Here is a 17,366-nt window from a genome sequence, read left to right as displayed (position 1 = left end):
GTGTGTGTGTGTGTGTGAGTGAGTTCCCCTTTCCCTCATTATCTCTATTATTTTTGGATACATATACACATACAAGAAAAGAAAAAAGTTTAAAAAGGGGGATAGTAGTGACTGGATGGATTTCTTGTTTCAGTTATTTTTTGAAACAGTGTTTCACACTGACGCTCCCCAGGAGTGCTTGGAGTTCAGTGATCCTCCTGGTTCACCTCCATGAGCTGCTCAAGCAAAAGGTGGGAGCCATTGCATCTGGCTCTGATTGCTAAGTCTTTACTAGATCTACAAAGTACAGAGAGGACCTAGAAGGGAGATAGGATCACAGGAAAGGCAGGGGGGGGGAGAGAAGCAAGAATAGATCAGAAGTAGAGGGTGGGCGTATGAGGGAAACAGAATCATAGTGATTAGGACCTAAGATGCTCTGGATCCTAGATTCTCATCTCTCTCTATTTCCCTCTCCTCTCCTTTCCTCCCCTTCTCCCCTTCTCTCTCCATGCTACGAATGGAAGCCAGGGCCTTCCATATGTCAGGCAGGCACTATCATTGAACCACATCCCAGGGGATTTATAGGAAAAACCACCTATTAAACACTGACTTGGCTTTCAGTAAAAACTTTGTACAGGCTGTGCTTTATTCTAGCATAGACTGAGTTAACTCACCTAATGTCTTAAGAATTCTTAGTACACTAATGTAATTGGAAAGTTAGGGTGTCTCAATCTACAGGGCAGGAAAGGTAAGGGACGGGGCTGAAATAGACTGTTTTCACTAGTTTGTGAAAGTCCTTCTTTTTATGCAATAGTACTTAATGTTATCCTGTAGGAAAGACACGGAGCCATGAAGATCTTTGTTGACAAGATGGAGAAGATATATTTGAAGGACATACCTGTTGGTGCTCTGGATTAGGTGTACCAGTTGCATTTACTGACACCAAATACCCTGAGGTGTTAACAGCAGGCAGAACTACCAGGGAAGGGAAAGGTATCGATGGTACTAATGTTGTATATGCTTTCCAGTACCAGAGGCAATCTTTACTTACAATTTATTATCTTTAGAATTAACACATCAATGAGTAGGGCACATAGTGCCAGGCAGTACTTCCAACTCTGGAGGTGGGAGGCAAAACAATCAATGCGAGCCAGCCTGTGTTAAAATAGTGAGAACTGGTCTTTGAAGAAGAAATACTGTGAGAATAGTTACTATGAGACTAAACACTGTGAGAATGCCTGTGAAAATGTTTAACTAGGAAACAGTAAGCCTAGTAACTGCAACAAGGTGTCACATAGAGGGTGGGTGAGGTGGCTCACTTGGTTAAGGCCTTTGCTCTGAAGTGTAAACACCAGGAGTTTGAGCGTCAAGACCCAGAGGGAGGAAGAGAATAAACTCCCACAAAAAAGACCCAATACACGAGAGTCCAAGATGCCTTCTTCCAAAATGCACTCTTCAGTATTTGAAAAATGTTCCTAGAAACTAATGAGCAGAACCATGGTATGGTATGGTAACCATGGATATAGTTCCAAGAGAGCCTTTTCATTCGGGAAAAATTCGTAAGGCTTCGAATAATGATTTATAGACAATAAGCAACCGGCGCATAAACGCAGATAAGTAGGCAGCAAGTTTTAAGTAAAGTAAATGTAATATACGTTTTTCCTTTTTTAAAAAAAGAAAATCGATAAAGGAAGGGTATTAGTATTTTCAATTCTCTGGGAAGCGACAAGAGCAGGTTTCTTTGCTTATCCAAATCATTCTTGTCCCACACTGAAGTCGGGGAAGCTGTAGAGAAATGCGGGACACGGGTCCAGGTCCTGGGGACAGCGGGTCCGGAGCGAGGGGTGCGCTTTCAGGACGCCACCAGCCTGGGACGCCCCACACCCCAGCACTTGCTCATTAGACGCTAAGCTGCCTACAACTGGCGCTCCGACTGCTACAGGGCGGGGTTTGCAGAATGGGCGGGGAGAGACGGGGTGTGCGGCGCGCGCAGCAGCTCAGGGCGAGGCGGGGCGGGGTGGGGCGGGGTGGGGGTGGGGGGAAATGGCGTCGTGAGCGCACGCGCCAATCACAGATGCCGCGAGATGGGTGCGCTCGGAGAGGCCGGGGGAAGTAGAAGGGAGGACTCGCGTCCCCTCTTAGCCAATCACTACGTAGCGCCGCCATGACGCTAGGCTCTCCTGGGCGCCAAACGCCAGTCGGCGGGCCGGGTGGGTGAGGGCGCCGGGGTAGGGCGCGGGGCCGCGCGGGGGTGGGACTTCCGCAGGGCCCCGGAAGTGGGATCTGTGTGTTCTCATGCGAACGGGAAGGAGCGTTGGGGATCTGGAGTCTCGAGGTTGAGACATTTTCGGGCCCGAAAAAGGAAGGATCGGCTGCCGTCGCTGCCAAGTCCGCGCCCGCTCTTCTTTGCTGTCTCCGGCCCGGCCCGGCCGTGCCGCCTTTTCTTGCCGTCTCCCTCCTCGGCCGTCCCCGCGTGTTTTGCGCGGTCGCCGGGCACCGGGGCTGCGGCGACGAGCCCGCGGGCGGCCGGTCGGGCGGGGCGGGCGGCTGACAGGTGAGCGGGGCGGTCCTCGGTCACCGACGGGGCGGCCTCCCTCCGCGCCCCGTGCTCGGACCCGCGCCTCCACCAGCCTGTCACCGGGCCGCCATCTTCCCGGAGGGACGGGGCCAGTGGCGGGCAGGGCCGGGCCCGGGCGGGGAGGGGAACGGCACAGGGCCGGGGCCGGGCTGGGGCCGGCGCTGGGGAGGACAGAAAGAGGGGCAGTGCCGCGGAGGGAGCGGCAGGGCAGGCTGGACTGTGGCCCCGGTAGCCCGGGGTACGCTGGACCTGGGAGGACCTGCGGGCCGGGGTCAGACCTGACTGACACGGCCCTGGCCGGGGAGGACTGGAGCGAAGTGAGACGTGTGCAGAGTCTTCCCCGAGGCCGCGTCTCCGAGGCTCTTGGGGGTTTGCCTATGCAGCACGAGGAGAATGGACTGGGGTCGCAGGCCACCATCGCCCCGAGGGCAGGCGGTCGGGCGCCGGGGACCCGCAGTGCGGCGCCCGGGGCCTCGCCCCCCTCGGTCCCGCCGGAGACCGGCCAGACAGCCGTGCTCGCTGCTGCGGGGAGAGATGGCTCATTAGGGAATCGCATTCCTTTAGAACCAGGAAGTTAGGATCCTGTTGCTCGAGTGTGTGTTTGGAATGCTGCTCCCTTTTCCCCCTTACACTCGATAGACTTGAGCAGGTCCGACTTTGAGATAGTTAAGAAATAAAAATTAAATGTGAAGACTCATGGTAACCGGCCAGGAACCTCTTAACCACCTGCTTCTCGGTGGTGTACAGTAGAACATGAAGTTTGTTTCAGAGTTGAGGTCATTGCATCTTGTGACTTTCAGTGAATGTAATCTTGTTAACCCCCCTCGTTTTTTGGTGTAAGGTGGCTTTGAATTTGGACTGACTCAAAATGTGAGAAAACGACCCGGAGAAAAATGATCTCAATCTGCCTTCCATTCGAGACCTTCTCACTGGCGTTGGAATACTTTGTTTTAATCATAAACTGAAACTTTGAAGTTTTCCATAACTGAACAAACGAGAGGGCTTCCCGTGGCTGCAGTGGAATTAGTTTGTAGCACACAGTCAAACAAGGGAGTTTTAAATAGAGGCAATAGCAACTACATTTGTTTCTTTTAGGATATTTAGCTGCTTTCCTTTTCAAATTGAGTTGAATATTTAAAATGCACTTGCAGTTTGTTTTGAGTTGGTGTTTGCAAGACCACAAGAGGAGAAAAGGGTGATGGTTTTTGTTTTTGGTGGTCTTTTAGTATATTATGTGCAATTTCTATACTCCCCTAACTTGGTTGGCACCTCTTATTTACAGTCAGGGTTAATTTACAGAAGTTGAAATGGTTGAGGCTTTTTTTCTTCGTGCTTAATATACCAGAATCCAGTATTGTGATCAAATTGTACAAGAAATAGTTTAAGGAGATTTGTTGGGAATTGCTAAAGTAGAATGCTCCCTGAAAGTTTATTTTTTTAGTACATTTTCCCTTAAAACTTTCACTAGTTAGAAATATATTTCATCTCATATTTTGGAAACTAATGTGACTTGAGTTGACTTATTTATATGGATAAATACGGCATGGCTTCTTAGTCATTAGAAGCTATCCTGAGCTCACCTTTGATTCCAGCACTAGGGAGGCAAAGGCAGGGAAGCCAGCCTGGTCTACAGATGGAATGTCAGGGCTACACAGAGAAACCTGTCTTGAAAAAAAAAAAAAAACCAAAACCAAACAAACAAAAAACTTACTTTCTTGGTGACTAAAATTTTGAAGTCTCATAAGACTGATGTAGGCATGAAGCATGCAGATGTTTGCTTTTTGCTATTTTTGTTACTGAATTCCTAATTTTGATATTCTACCTTATAGGTGGCAATTTTAATTTATTACTCATGTCTTGATCACATGCCTCTGGCATAGAAGACAGATTCTGAGGCAGCATATAAGTTTGGAGAAGGGAGCTATACTATATGTGAGTAGGCTCCAGAGAGAAAATAGATGATTATAATGGGTGTAGAAGTTTGCTAGCATTCATTTTTCCACACTCTGTAGAAGAGTAGCTGAAATGAAGTAGCTGCAATTTCATAGTAATGATCTGGGGGCTTGCCCATTTTGTATAAAAGAAAAAAATCCTGAGATTTGAAGAATTAAATATATGTGACTTACCTAAATATGTACAAAGTTTGACAAAGATGTAAACTCTGTGGAAACAAATATTTCACTCACCCACCTGTTTTCATGAAGAAGTCTTCACAACGTTCTATGAAACGAACTTCTGAAATGTTAAGTGAAAGTCTGTATAACAGTTTAATGGTAATTACAGTAAACAGTGCCTTCGAGAAGCAGCAGGCGCTCAGAGTTACAAACACTTTTAGACATGGGTCATGTTAGCAGCTAAGAAAGGGCTGATAGACTCCTCTCATTGTCGTTTTTATGTCATGGGGCATTCATACTTGTGCTGAAATATGAACTGGGATTATAGTCTGGGTCTCCTCTTCTAGTGAGAAGAGATGGTCTTTTATGGTCTGCTGCATAGGATAGGCTAATTCCTGTGAAGCCCAATTGCTCTTACAGAGTTAAAGGCGGAGTTTACAGTGTTTAACTAACATACAGTGCTCCTGTGGATACTTTGAGATTTAAAGTATATTCCTTCCTTAATTTCACATTAGTAAAAGCAGAAAAATTGTATCTTTTTGTAATTTCCACCATTGAACCATTTTAACCTTAAAATGCAGATGTTGGAAGTGAGTCTGTTAAAAAGGGTTAATGCTGCAGTTTGCTTATATTATTTATTTCATGTGAAGAAATCTTGTTTTGTTGTGGCTTGTTTTTGTTTTTCTGTGAGAGTTAATTTTAGAGTACACAGTAAGTGAGCCCATTACTGTTTGAGGGTTAAATTCATGAGACCTCAGTTTAGTTTAAATGTTTTCCCCTGATTTACTTGGCAGTACAGAAGATTGAACCCTGGTACTTGGTTATGCTAGGCAAGATCTATACTCCCAACCCTCTTTTAAAAATTAATTTTTTTTTTTAAATTAAGGCAAAAAAAAAAACCTCACTAAGTTACCCCCAGGCCTTTATCTTGCTGTCTCAGCCTGACAGTAGCTGGGATTACAAGCGTGTACCACCAGGCTAGCACCAGGCTAGTGAGTTTGCGCTCATTGTTAGACCTGTTGATGTTTTGGAGCTGATACTCTCTGCAGTTACCTTAATTAGAAATGGATTTTCTTATTAGGGCATGGAATTGGAATAGCAAGCCTCTAGATTCCCTTAAGAAAAGGAAGGGGCCTTTTGTTCAGCCGATGAGGACTCTTGCTCTCAAGCCTGCCTACCTGAGTTCAGTCCCTAGAAACCATATGGTAGGAGAGTACTGATTTCTGCAAGTTATCTTCTGACCTCTGCACACACAATAAATATATAAATGTGAAACAAAACCAGAAGAGAAGGAAGCTAAAGTCCGACTTGGAACTATCCCCTTAATATTGCGCTTACAAGCTGCTTCATTTCCCATGTATAGGTGTCTTCCTTGGAATGGGGAAAATTATTAGCTGTGCTTCCTTGCTTTTTGTTCCTTGCTCTCTTCCCCCACACCTCTTGTCTCTGTGCCTTTATAAAGTCTGTCTTTGCACCTCTTTTTTGTGGAAGCTGTCATGACCCCTATTTGTATTGGAGTGGTGCTGCTGATTTTGTGATCTTTTTCTTCCTTGCAGTACCTACAATCCTAGCTAACTTCTGAGGCCTAGGCATTTAACATATTTTGTACCTAGCACAAATGAAAAACATACTGCTATTTTTTTAGAGGTAGCTTAATATTCACTGATACAAGACTCGGTTGTCACTGAAAATATCCTTTTGAAGTTTGTGTGTTAAGTCTTCCTTAAAGCTTGTTATTCAGGGTGGTTCTCATTTGCTTGATCAAAATTAAGTAGTCCTGTGTTTACACAAACTGTTTTTGCCATCTCCATCCAGATACTGCCTTTCAGGCACATCCTGGTTGCTTGACCCTTCCTAGAAACTTATCAAGACTGCTCTAAGATCTGTGACTTGCCCACTGTAACCTACTGTACACTGTTTCTTCATTGTCTGCCCCACCTTCTAGGCCTTCCTCTCCTCTGTTCCTCCCTTCCCCCACGGTGCTGCTGTCTTGGCTCTTGTTGGTTTCTTTTCTTGAAATCGGATGCTTCACCCCACTCCCCAAAATGTAATTTTTGTTTTTAAGTTTTGCTTGGTCTGTTAATACCCTGAATAACCCCTGAAGACAACTCTGAGTTCAGACTGGGCGCTTCTGATTTGTCGTCTCACTGACTACACAGCTCAGGGGCATGCGGATGGGGAAGGTCTCGTTGACAACTCTTGAGTTCAGACTGGGCGCGTCTGATTTGTCGTCTCACTGACTACACAGCTCAGGGGCATGCGGATGGGGAAGGTCTCGTGGAAGCTTCTGACTTGGTTTTCCCGCTTGAAGCCCTGGTGTGATGAGGGATGGAAGCATGGCTAGGGACATCTCCCAGGTGTGTAAAAGACATTGCTGACCATATGTCTGCTAACAAAAATGGACACCTGAAAAGGATACATTGTCAAGTTTCTTTTGGTTTCTAAAGTTACTTTTACAAAGTTTTATCTGACCTTTCATAACTGTATGTAATAGATAAAATGGCTTAGGTGCAGTAACTTAACTCCGGGACTCCTCGGATTTCACTGCCTTTTAGTTTTTAAACATAACCACTTTAGGTAGGTTTTTGTTTGTTTTTCTTTCTGTCTTTTGCTTTAAAATTAAATTATTTTTACAAAACCCAAAGCAATTATAGTATTTCTAACATACTTTTCATATGGTATTAATGCCATGTACAGTGGCATTCAGATGCTGGTGACAGCTACATGGTTCCTTAATAGTTACAGTTGTGGTATGTATTATGTCGTGTGGCTCTCTTACTTCCTTTTCTTCCTGTACTTTTCCTTCATTTTACTTATGGTACTGTAACATGCCATAACAGTATTTATTTGTGGTCTGTTTTCTGTACTCATATAAACTCCTTAACATATACAAGGGGTTTTTAAAAAAATTTATTTATTGGTATGAATCCAGTTCTCAGAACTGTATTAGACACATAAAGTGCCATAAATGATTTGTGTGTGTGTATGTTGGGGGGGGGGTGTTGCTGGGAAGTAAGCCCTGTTTGTCTCAGGCAAGTGCTCTAGCATTGCTCCCTGAGGAATTTAATAAACTCCAATCTATGATAATGAATAAAGCAAAATATCTGGTCTTCATTTGAGTGTACCTCGTGTCCACTAAAGCAGGAGTGCAGCCACTTAACCCATAAGAGTACGGTGTCCTACAGGTCAGAGATGTGGACCTGGAGGGAAGTACTGAGAAAAGAAAGGAGATGAGAGCTGCATTCTCAGAATGACGTAGTAGTCATTTTGAGGTGGGCAGGAACAAAGAGCATGTGACAAATTAATGTTGAAATGGCTCAATGAGGTGAAAAAGCCGGAAGAAGTAGGTGGTGACTGCTCTTATAGGGCCTTGGATGTCCCTGTGTAGGTTGAGGATTTTGTTGTTTATCCTGAGAACATCAGGAAACTCTTGGAGTGTTTTTAAGTAGTGAACTGCATGATCAGAATTGGCTTTTAAAAATAATTGTTGGGAACTGGTGAGGTAACCTGAGCAGATTAAAGGTGCTTCCGCCAAACCTGACAAACTTGAATTGACCCCAAGATCCCACCTGGATGGAAGGGAGAACAAGTCCCTGAGAGTTGTCCTGACCGCCACATGGATGCTATGGCACGATCCCACATACATCTATAAGTAAAGCTAGTAAAATGAAAACATTTCAGAAAAGACTGGCTCTGCTTTATGGAAAGTGATATGGAAGAGGCAGTAATAAGCTTACAGACATGAATTTTACTTAGGGGCAAAATGCAGACTCTTTTTACTTCCTTTGGTCAGAGTTGAAAAGGCCCAGTTCCAGTCTACATGGAGGGAAACTTGCTTAGATTCCTTTAGTTTGTGTTGTGCAAATTCATGTAGGCTTAAAAAATAGCTTAAAAATATGCCTTAACTCTGCTAGTATTTGTCAGTTGTTTAAAAGTATATTGTTAGTTGAGATTTTTATCAAGGCTAATTAACATTCTTTTTTAAGTAACATCTTTGTATTTCTGTTGTGGGTTGATTACAGTACAGGATGCAAACCCCTTGGCCAACTTGATGTAAAGTTACAGGTGGCTTCAATGATTATTACTCTTGGTGAACAGTTTCAGCATTGATTTTAAAAAATACCTTGTACAACCTTTCTGTAGGTTCGGTGTGATGGATGACCACACTTACAATCCCAGAATGAGCAAGAAGAGTTCAAGGCCTCGGCATATATATGAGCCCTTATCTCTGGGGTAGGGAGTGGTGTTAGTCTATAAAGACTTAGACTTTTTTGAGCTTTTCTTTCTCTTGGTTGATTACAGTATCCCCTTACGTTTCATTGTTGAGATTTATATCCTGCTAGGCGTTTTCACTTGAATTGTAATAGTAAGTAACAGGAATCTCTAAACGTGCTCCCAGTCATTTCTAACCAGGGTCTGCGGAAAAGGGAAGCTTTTGGTCAAGCTGGAGAACACTGGCACTTCTTCCTAATGACTTACAAGGGGTCAGGAGAGCTCCTTTCTGGAGGATTCTTGTATTTCATTGCTTTAACCACTTAGTTGTGACTGTGTGAACAAAGACTTTTAAAAGTAGACTTAAAGTACTGTTGGAAAAGTTTGCCTTTAAATATTCAGAAAGGGAAGAGCATTTTTAAAAATGTTTTTTAGGAGGTTAAAAACATTTGAAAGACAATGTATAATATTTAAATTTTCTGTCAGTGCGTCTCAGGAATTCTACTTATGGTTTTATTCTCAGTCAAAACTGCATGGCATAATCATTAAGTCCTGTTACCTTAGTGGTTGACACCCATACTTTCCCAGTTATTGCCATCATGCCAGAATGCAAATTAGTATTGGCCTTTAACAGGTCAGTGGGAGTACAGACCAGTTGGTTATGAGTAATTGGTGAGTCAGCAATATTTGCCTCTTTACACCTTTAGGGAAGGGGAGAACCATGAGGAAGACCAAAGGGTGAAATACAAGAAGCTGTGTGCCCAGTGATTGGTGTGTGTTCTGTACTTTTGTACAGGTCTTATGTTTGTATATGTTAATAAACTTAAACCTCTTCTATTGAAAATGTCCTTCAAGAGTGGCTAATAAAGGATGAATTAAATCTAAACACAAGAAAATTGGAGGTGGAAACTAGAATTGCCAAAACCAAAAGTGCCAGAAGCACTCCGAGTCATAGAATTTAAATCTCCATGATGTGGAAAATTCAAATTGTTTCTACAGAATACCTCCCAATTCAGAATGATAGTGTATTAATTTCAATCAAACCTAGAGGCACTCTTGGTGTACTGTGCCTTTTAACTTCAGATTATTGAAAGTAGTTTTCATGGTGGTGGGTTATATCTAGTGCACATATCTCATGAAGCACATGAGGTTACAGTTCAAGATAGAAACTGTACTGATATATTTGCATATCCAGTGTATACCAAAATAATGTCAGCTCAGTTTTATGCAGAGGCAAAAGAAATTCTGGATGCCCAGTTTTCAGTTTATGTGGAGGTGTCCTTAAATTTATTATAAAGAGTAGTTACCAAGTGCTTAATAGTAACATAGCACTCAGTAAGTTACGGTCATGAGTTGCTTTTTTTTTTTTTTTTAAATAAAATAAAACAAAGACCAAGCTTTGAAGGTCTTTTTTTTTTTTTTTTTTTTTTAAAGATTTATTTATTTATTTCATGTATGTGAGTACACTGTCACTGTCTTCAGACATACCAGAAGAGGGCATCAGATCTCATTACAGATGGTTGTAAGCTACCATGCGGTTGCTGGGAATTGAACTCAGGACCTCTGGAAGAGCAGTCAGTGCTCTTTACTGAACTCTCTCTCCAGCCCTGGTTCATGAGGTTTTAACTTTGTTGTTATTTGTCTGGAATTACTAGATGCTTATATAGTTAGGTAAAAATTTATATCACTTTAAGGTATTACAGTCATTTTCTGAGATTTCCAGTTTTGTTTGGTCTACACTCTTGCCAGTTGGAATTTGATAACTAGTTATAAGTTGCCAAAAAACCAGTATCTTATCATAGGATTGTAGAGTTCAGAAGTCACAGAAGTTGTACTTGGTTAGAGCTAGCTGGTTAGTGACAGAGTTAGGACTGTAACTCCTTGCATTCCAGGATCTATGATACAGAGCGGGGACCGGCCGGCCTCCAACCCATAATCTCCTGGCTCTTCTCCAGTGTGGACCCACCCCAGGCTTACTGCACTCTTTAGCTGCTTGCTCAGTCAGAACGCTTGCAAGCCTGGAAAACCAGCCTTGGCATTGGTGAAAATATTAACTTTATTTTTGTTGTAGAATTTCAAGGAACCATTTTAATTTTTAAAGCAAATTTAAAAAATATATATTTATTTGCTTGTGGGTAGGGTAAGTGGGGTAGGTGCCTAGAGAGGCCAGTGACATTGGGTCTACAGGCTACAGGCAATTGTAAACTGCCTCATATGGGTGCTAGGGGTGGAGCTCAGGTTCTTTGAAAGATCAGTATATGCTCTTAATCTAACCACCGTTTTTCCAACCCTAAAAGCATATTCTTAAAGAAGCTTTAAAAAAGATTGAGGTAGTATTATTTGTTGTTTATGATGGGGTAGGTTCTGAAATGCAGTTAGACTGTTTAATTATTACTATATTGAATACCTCAGAATGCTTAGCACAAACAGGATAGGCTCGTTACTTCACATAGCCTTTTGTTATAGTCAAGGCTTACAGTGAGAGATGTGTAATACATAACCTGTGCCTATATAACATGGCACGCTAGCTGGGCGTGGTGGCAGAGGCAGGTGGATTTCTGAGGTTGAGGCCAGCCTGGTCTACAAGGTGAGTTCCAGGACAGCCAGGGCTACACAGAGAAACCCTGTCTCGAAAAACAAAACAAAAAAACAAAAAAAGCATGGCATGCTATTTTATAGTAAGATCTAAAAAAAATAAATAAATGGTATACTCAATAAATAGTGTAGTAAATAAATAAACTAGTAAGAATCATTTATTATTATCTGTACATTATTGCATGTGTTTTTTTAAATACCTGGTACTACAGTAGGTTTGTTTACATCAGCATTGCTACAATGGTGAGTAATATGTTGCAATTAGATATGTTACAATATCTACAGTAGCAATAGGCAATTGGAATTCATATATGTGTGGGTGGGTGGGTGTATACACGCACACTTTTTTTTTCTTCCTTTTTAATTGTTCATTGGAATTGAGGTAAGGTAGTGGCAGGGTTTGTACATATGAGTACAGGTGCTCACCGATGTCAGAAAGAAGGTATCAGATTCCCGGGAGCTGGAGTTATAGACAGTTGTAATCCTCTTGATGTCAGTGCTGGGAATCAAATGCCAGTCTTGTACAAGAGCATCAAGTACTCTTATTGAAGTGTTTCTCCAGGGGCCCTTACCCTGAATATTTAGCTCCTATGTAATGTATAGGGTCACCATTATGTTTGTGTTATCTTTAACTTTATGTTGTGTAGTATGTGACTGTATGTATGTATGCAAGGAAAATTAAGGATTTTGTCATTCTAGAATATCTAGCATCCTTGATTCAGATTGTGTTGTGATTTAACATCCAATTCATATAAACAGACTAGATTATAGTTCACCTTTAAGAAAGAGTATCTCAAGAGAAATTCACATAAATTTTACAGTATTCTTGCTAAAGTATTCATACAGTTGTTCATTTTAGTATCCTTGGCGCTAACATAGGTACATGTGTATAGATAGGTTCAAAGGTCCAGTGTCATAGCTTGCATTTTTGTGCATGGCTTTTGTTAATGTTGTTTTTAAAGGCACAGGGTTTCATTCTGTAGCTCTACCCTGACCTTGTACTCACAGAGATCCCTGTGCTTCTGCCTCCCTAGTGCTGGGATTAAAGGCGAATGAATACAAAGCCCAGCATCCATATTTTTTAAAAGGAGGAATTTGCGCTAGAGGAAATGTGAGTTTTTGGAGAACTTTTCTGTGGTTTTGTTTGCTGTGTTCAAGTCAAACAGCTGCTGTGTGTGTCAGGATCTCAGTTTAACAATTGTTTTCCCACAAAATTAGAGCGGTAAATACATTATAATAGCTCACAACAGTGTGCTTGTCTTATAATTCTGAAGATTGAATCTATTGATTTGTTTCTCATTCTTCACAACACCTGAGGCCAGAAGACCGTTTGCTCTGCATTTTCCAGTTCAGAAAGACAGGAATGATGATGTTTTCTAGTTTCATACTTTGAAGCCCGTAATGACAATACTTAACCCGTTGCCAAAAAAAAAGAAAAGGTCTTGTTTCAACATCTTGGATTAAGATGATACGATAATGTATATCTGGGGCTTATGCGAGATGCGAAAGCTCTAGCCAGGTAGGGACTGCCCATCTCAAGTCCTAGCATTCAGGAAGAACAGACAGAGGATTCCAAGTTTAATCCTAGAGTGTCTTATATAACAAGACCATCTTAAAAAGAGAAAGACGTTGTAATGTTATCATAGAAGCTGCAGTTAATACCGCACTGAATATTAGTAATAAACGGTTGTATTGATAGGAAGCTTCTTTTTTTTTAAAGAACAAAACAAAACCATGGTCGTAAAGGTTGAGCTCAGATCCTCTCACTGGTAGGCAAGTTCTTATTGTGAGCCATACCCTATCCAGTTAATTGGAATTAAAAATACTGATGTGGATTCTCTGCTAAAAATTGACTATGTGATGCATATTATCTACTAAAAAGGGAGTATAATCCTAACTGCCTCGAGTTGTAACCCACTTGTGAAATAGAAATGGACCTTTTACAGTAAGTACTAAACCAAAGTAAGATTTGATTCTGCTTTATTTTGGAATGTCAGTTCTTTTTTTAAATGTTGTATCGCTTCTGTACATGTTAGAGGATATTCATTATGGTTTGTTTTTGTTTTGTTTTTTTTCGAGACAGAGTTTCTCTGTATAGCCCTGGCTGTCCTGAAACTCACTCTGTAGACCAGGCTGGCCTCAAACTCAGAAATCCGCCTGCCTCTGCCTCCCAAGTGCTGGATTAAAGGCGTGCGTCACCACGCCTGGCTATTCATTATGTTTTAATAGTACCATTTACACTTTGTCAAACTTTTAACATGTCTGCAATTGCTATGCTTACTACTTGAGGTTTGCAGTTTGATACTGTGGCTTTGTGAGCAGTGTGGTATTTCAGTACTTCAGGAATCTTAGACACATTATGTACCAGGTACTGTATTGTCTCCATGTTCTAAGATGTCCTCACAGTGCTGTTGATGAGAAAACCCAGGGGAATGTAGTTGTTGTGCCTGGTAGGGAAGGAGTGCAGTTCCCAGGCATCATCATGCTTCGGGACACACTTCCTATGCGCCTTTTAACCTATGCTCACTGTGAAGGAGTCCGGAGAATTTGGCGTAGTTACTTGGTTCAGTTGATTTTTCTGAAGAATTTAGTGACAATTGCAATATGGAAATGAAGCCTATTTGAGAAAGGCTGAAATGTATTTGCACGTTTCTAGCCTGGTCATTTATATTAAATATCTTTCCAGTGGGATAAGCTTTGAGCAGATTTTCAAAACAGTATTTTTACTTGCTCCTCCCATACAAATAATTGCTTTAGTATGTGTTTGCTACTAAGAGACTTCTTTACTGATTTGTTGTTTTAATATTAAATTAATTTTTAATGTCACTCTTTGATATGTAACTCTTAGATCTCAAGTGCATTCTTGTATGCCCACATATGCATACAACACTAAATCTAGAGACTAAAATGAAGATGAAAGTTTATTCAAAGTAAATTTACCCTAACTTACAACAACTACTGTCTTTTGTGTGTAACCCATCAACTGGAGTGAAGGTTTATTTGGAACCATCTCGTTTCCTGTGTTTTTTATTTTAATTGGTAGGCAAGTCTTCCCACATTTATTGCCACAGAAAAGAATTATTAGACGCACACTTAGTGGGATTCTACTCTATTAGGCCATGTTAGGAGCACAGTGTGAACAGGCAGGCAGGCTGGCACAGATGTCTTTCCCTGTGACAGAATTTTGGAGTTGCTCGGATGATCATAATTTGCTATGCCATATTCCAGGGTAAAAAGGGCTAGTAAGAGACATAAAATAATTAACTCAGGCTTTGATGGGAGGAAGAAAAGTAACATCCAAATAGCTGCTTATATATTTGTACTTCATCCCAAGGGCAGGCTAGAGATTTAGAGCTGATCTGAGGAGGCCCGTGTTTTAGGAAGACCAACTTGCCTTCTAGAATTCTACAAGGTGTAAGAAAGCACGAAGTTAAGATAGTTTCAGAGATGCTGGCTTTCTGAAGAATTTAATAACACTTGGAATTTAGAAATGACCCTTTTTCTGAGAAGAGGCTACAGCAATCTAGTTGCAGGTTTTTAATTGGGTTGTTTGCATAGCCTTCCAATAGGGGTTTTATGTTTTAAAAGAGCAATAGGGTTCATTATTTTAAACAACTGATATATAGGAGTCAGCCAAACCATAAATATTTCACTGTGTGTTGATTAGATAGCTGTATTGAGATTTAGCATACAGTTGTGAACTAGCCTTGTGGAAAGTGAACACAGGGGCCTGATTCAAGAAGAGGCAGGAGCTCTAGAGCCACATCTTCCCAGTTGCATTTACCAGATTTGGTACCCTTCCTGTGAGATCTCGGGCACCTGCGGAATGCTGCATTATGGCTGGTAGGCACCTCCTTGGTAGGGGTCTTTCTCCTGGCAGAGTTATCTCTTTACCAAAGCCTTATAACCTTATTCACATTGACCCTCTGCTACTGCAATTACATAATTTAATTACTGTGAATGGATACTGTATCTTAGAAATCAAAGTAGTCAAGAGAGAATTTTGAATGTTTTCTTCCACTAAAAAATTGCAAATGGAGCTGGAGAGATTAGCTCAGTGGTTAAGAGAACCAGCCACTCTTCCAGAGGTTCTGAGTTCAATTCCCAGCAACCACACAGTGGCTCACAACCATCTGTAATGGTATCTGATTCTCCTTTCTGGTGTGTCTGAAGACAGCTACATTGTACTCATATACAAAAAATGAATAAATAAATCTTTTTTAAAAGTTTTTTAAAAATTATGTTTGTAGTGGAGGGTCTGGGGAGATAACTTAGAGCACACATGAAGAGTTGGCTCAGCAGTTAAGAGCACTTGTTGCTCTTGTGGAAGACCTGGGTTCTATTCCCAGGACCCACATAATGCCATCCATAATGCCAGTTCTAGGAGATCTGCAGGCATGCACTTGGTTCACATAGATGCATACAGGCAAAACATTAATACATATAAGATAAGGTAAACAAAATAGGAAAAAGAAAAACTGGGTGTATGGTGTTGTGCTGGCTAGGCCAGCTCTGGGGAGGCTGTGATGAGGATGTGTGGGGTTCGTTGCCCAGTCAGCCTGACCTATTTGGCAGTTCCTGTAGCATCTAATGTGTTTTCTGAGGGTGACATGAAAGGTTGTGTCCACACACAACACACACACACAGGAGAATAGTCCTATAAATATTGTGTATTTAGATAATTCTCCATCTGTACTAGATGTGCTTTAAAGAAACAGTGATGTGTTTTGGCTTATGTAAGAAGAACATCAATACAAGGACTGGGTCTAGGGTAAAGATCAAAAGAAAGAACACACACAAGTTCAAGTTAAGTATGCACACATTAATTTTTGTAACTACCTATTTGCTTTTGCAGTTCCTTTTAATTGTATGGGATACAGAGCCTCTTACTCTGCTTAGCACACAGGAAGAACATTTCAGGGTGGTTAAGAAAGAGTAGCTACAGAAGCAGAAGCACCAGGCCAGAGGGGGAGAAGGCAGAGCAGACTCCGTGCTGTGCTGTGCTGTGCTGTGCTGTGCTGTGCTGTGCTGTGCTGTGCTGTGCTGTGCTGTATCAGTGGTATTGCAGGGGAGAGATTGCTAATGGCTGGCGAGGCTGGAGAAAGGAACAGACTGAGAGGGTTATGTTAGAGAGACTGGCTCTCAGAAACAAGGTCATCCAGTCAGGGTTGACTTGGCTCCTTTCATTTCACACCTCTTTTCTTTTGAGTCAAGATTGGGTTACTTTAAAAAAAAAAAAAAAAAGACTTCTTTTTTATGTATGAGTGTTTTTTCCTGAGCATATGTGCCCAGTGCCCAGTGCCCTTGGAGCCAGAAGAAGGAGTCAGATTTCTTGGAACCTGTGGGCTGCTATGTGGATGCTGAAACTAAACCCAGGTTCTCTGCAAGTGCTCTTAATGATTGAGCCATCTCTCCAGCCTCAGGCTTTTTGAAACAGTTACAGCAGGAAATGTTGAAGATGGGGAAAGACAGAATAGGACCCAGACTATAGGTAGGGACTATTACAGGACTATTACAGAACCATTGCACCTCCAGTTACTTGTTTGGCTTTTTCTCAAAACTTTTTTAATTTAGGAACTTCTGGTAATAAAAACCCATTCACTTTGTTTGTTTGTTTGTTTTTGTTTTGTTTTCCGAGACAGGGTTTCTCTGTGTAGCCAAAACCCATTTATTTTCATGTTTACCTTTTTTTCTTTTTTTAAAACCCCCATCATATCTAGTCTATATTTAGGCACCTTGTCTTTACTTAGGAGGTATAATTTTTTATAAGATTATAATTGCTAGGGAATACTTCCACTTCACTAGAATATTAAATATAGATACTATATCTACATACTTTTATTTATATACAAACATTAAACGGAGAACTAAGGTTGCATATTCATATA

At 41.5% G+C, this 17,366-nt stretch overlaps 1 protein-coding gene across 3 annotated transcripts in view; it reads left to right on the top strand.

Moving 5' to 3' along the window:
- The first annotated feature begins 2,168 nt into the window (after positions 1 to 2,168).
- The window catches only part of Larp4b (La ribonucleoprotein 4B), an 82,919-nt gene continuing 67,721 nt past the window's right edge, over positions 2,169 to 17,366 (top strand). The window contains exon 1 of one of the 3 annotated variants that reach the window (XM_085831298.1): positions 2,169 to 2,189. The gene's annotated coding sequence lies outside the window, so the exon portion shown is untranslated. Of the gene's footprint in view, positions 2,190 to 2,237; positions 2,534 to 17,366 lie in introns of those variants that run through there. The other 2 variants (XM_021180161.3, XM_029468571.2) reach the window with 2 other exon arrangements.

The sequence above is a fragment of the Mus caroli genome, unplaced genomic scaffold, assembly GCF_978045245.1.
Source record: "Mus caroli unplaced genomic scaffold, Mus_caroli_1 scaffold_15, whole genome shotgun sequence".
In the NCBI taxonomy this organism is placed as follows: Eukaryota; Metazoa; Chordata; class Mammalia; order Rodentia; family Muridae; genus Mus; species Mus caroli.
Note: the sequence above shows the minus strand (reverse complement) of the source record. Positions and strands in the feature narration are given on the sequence as shown.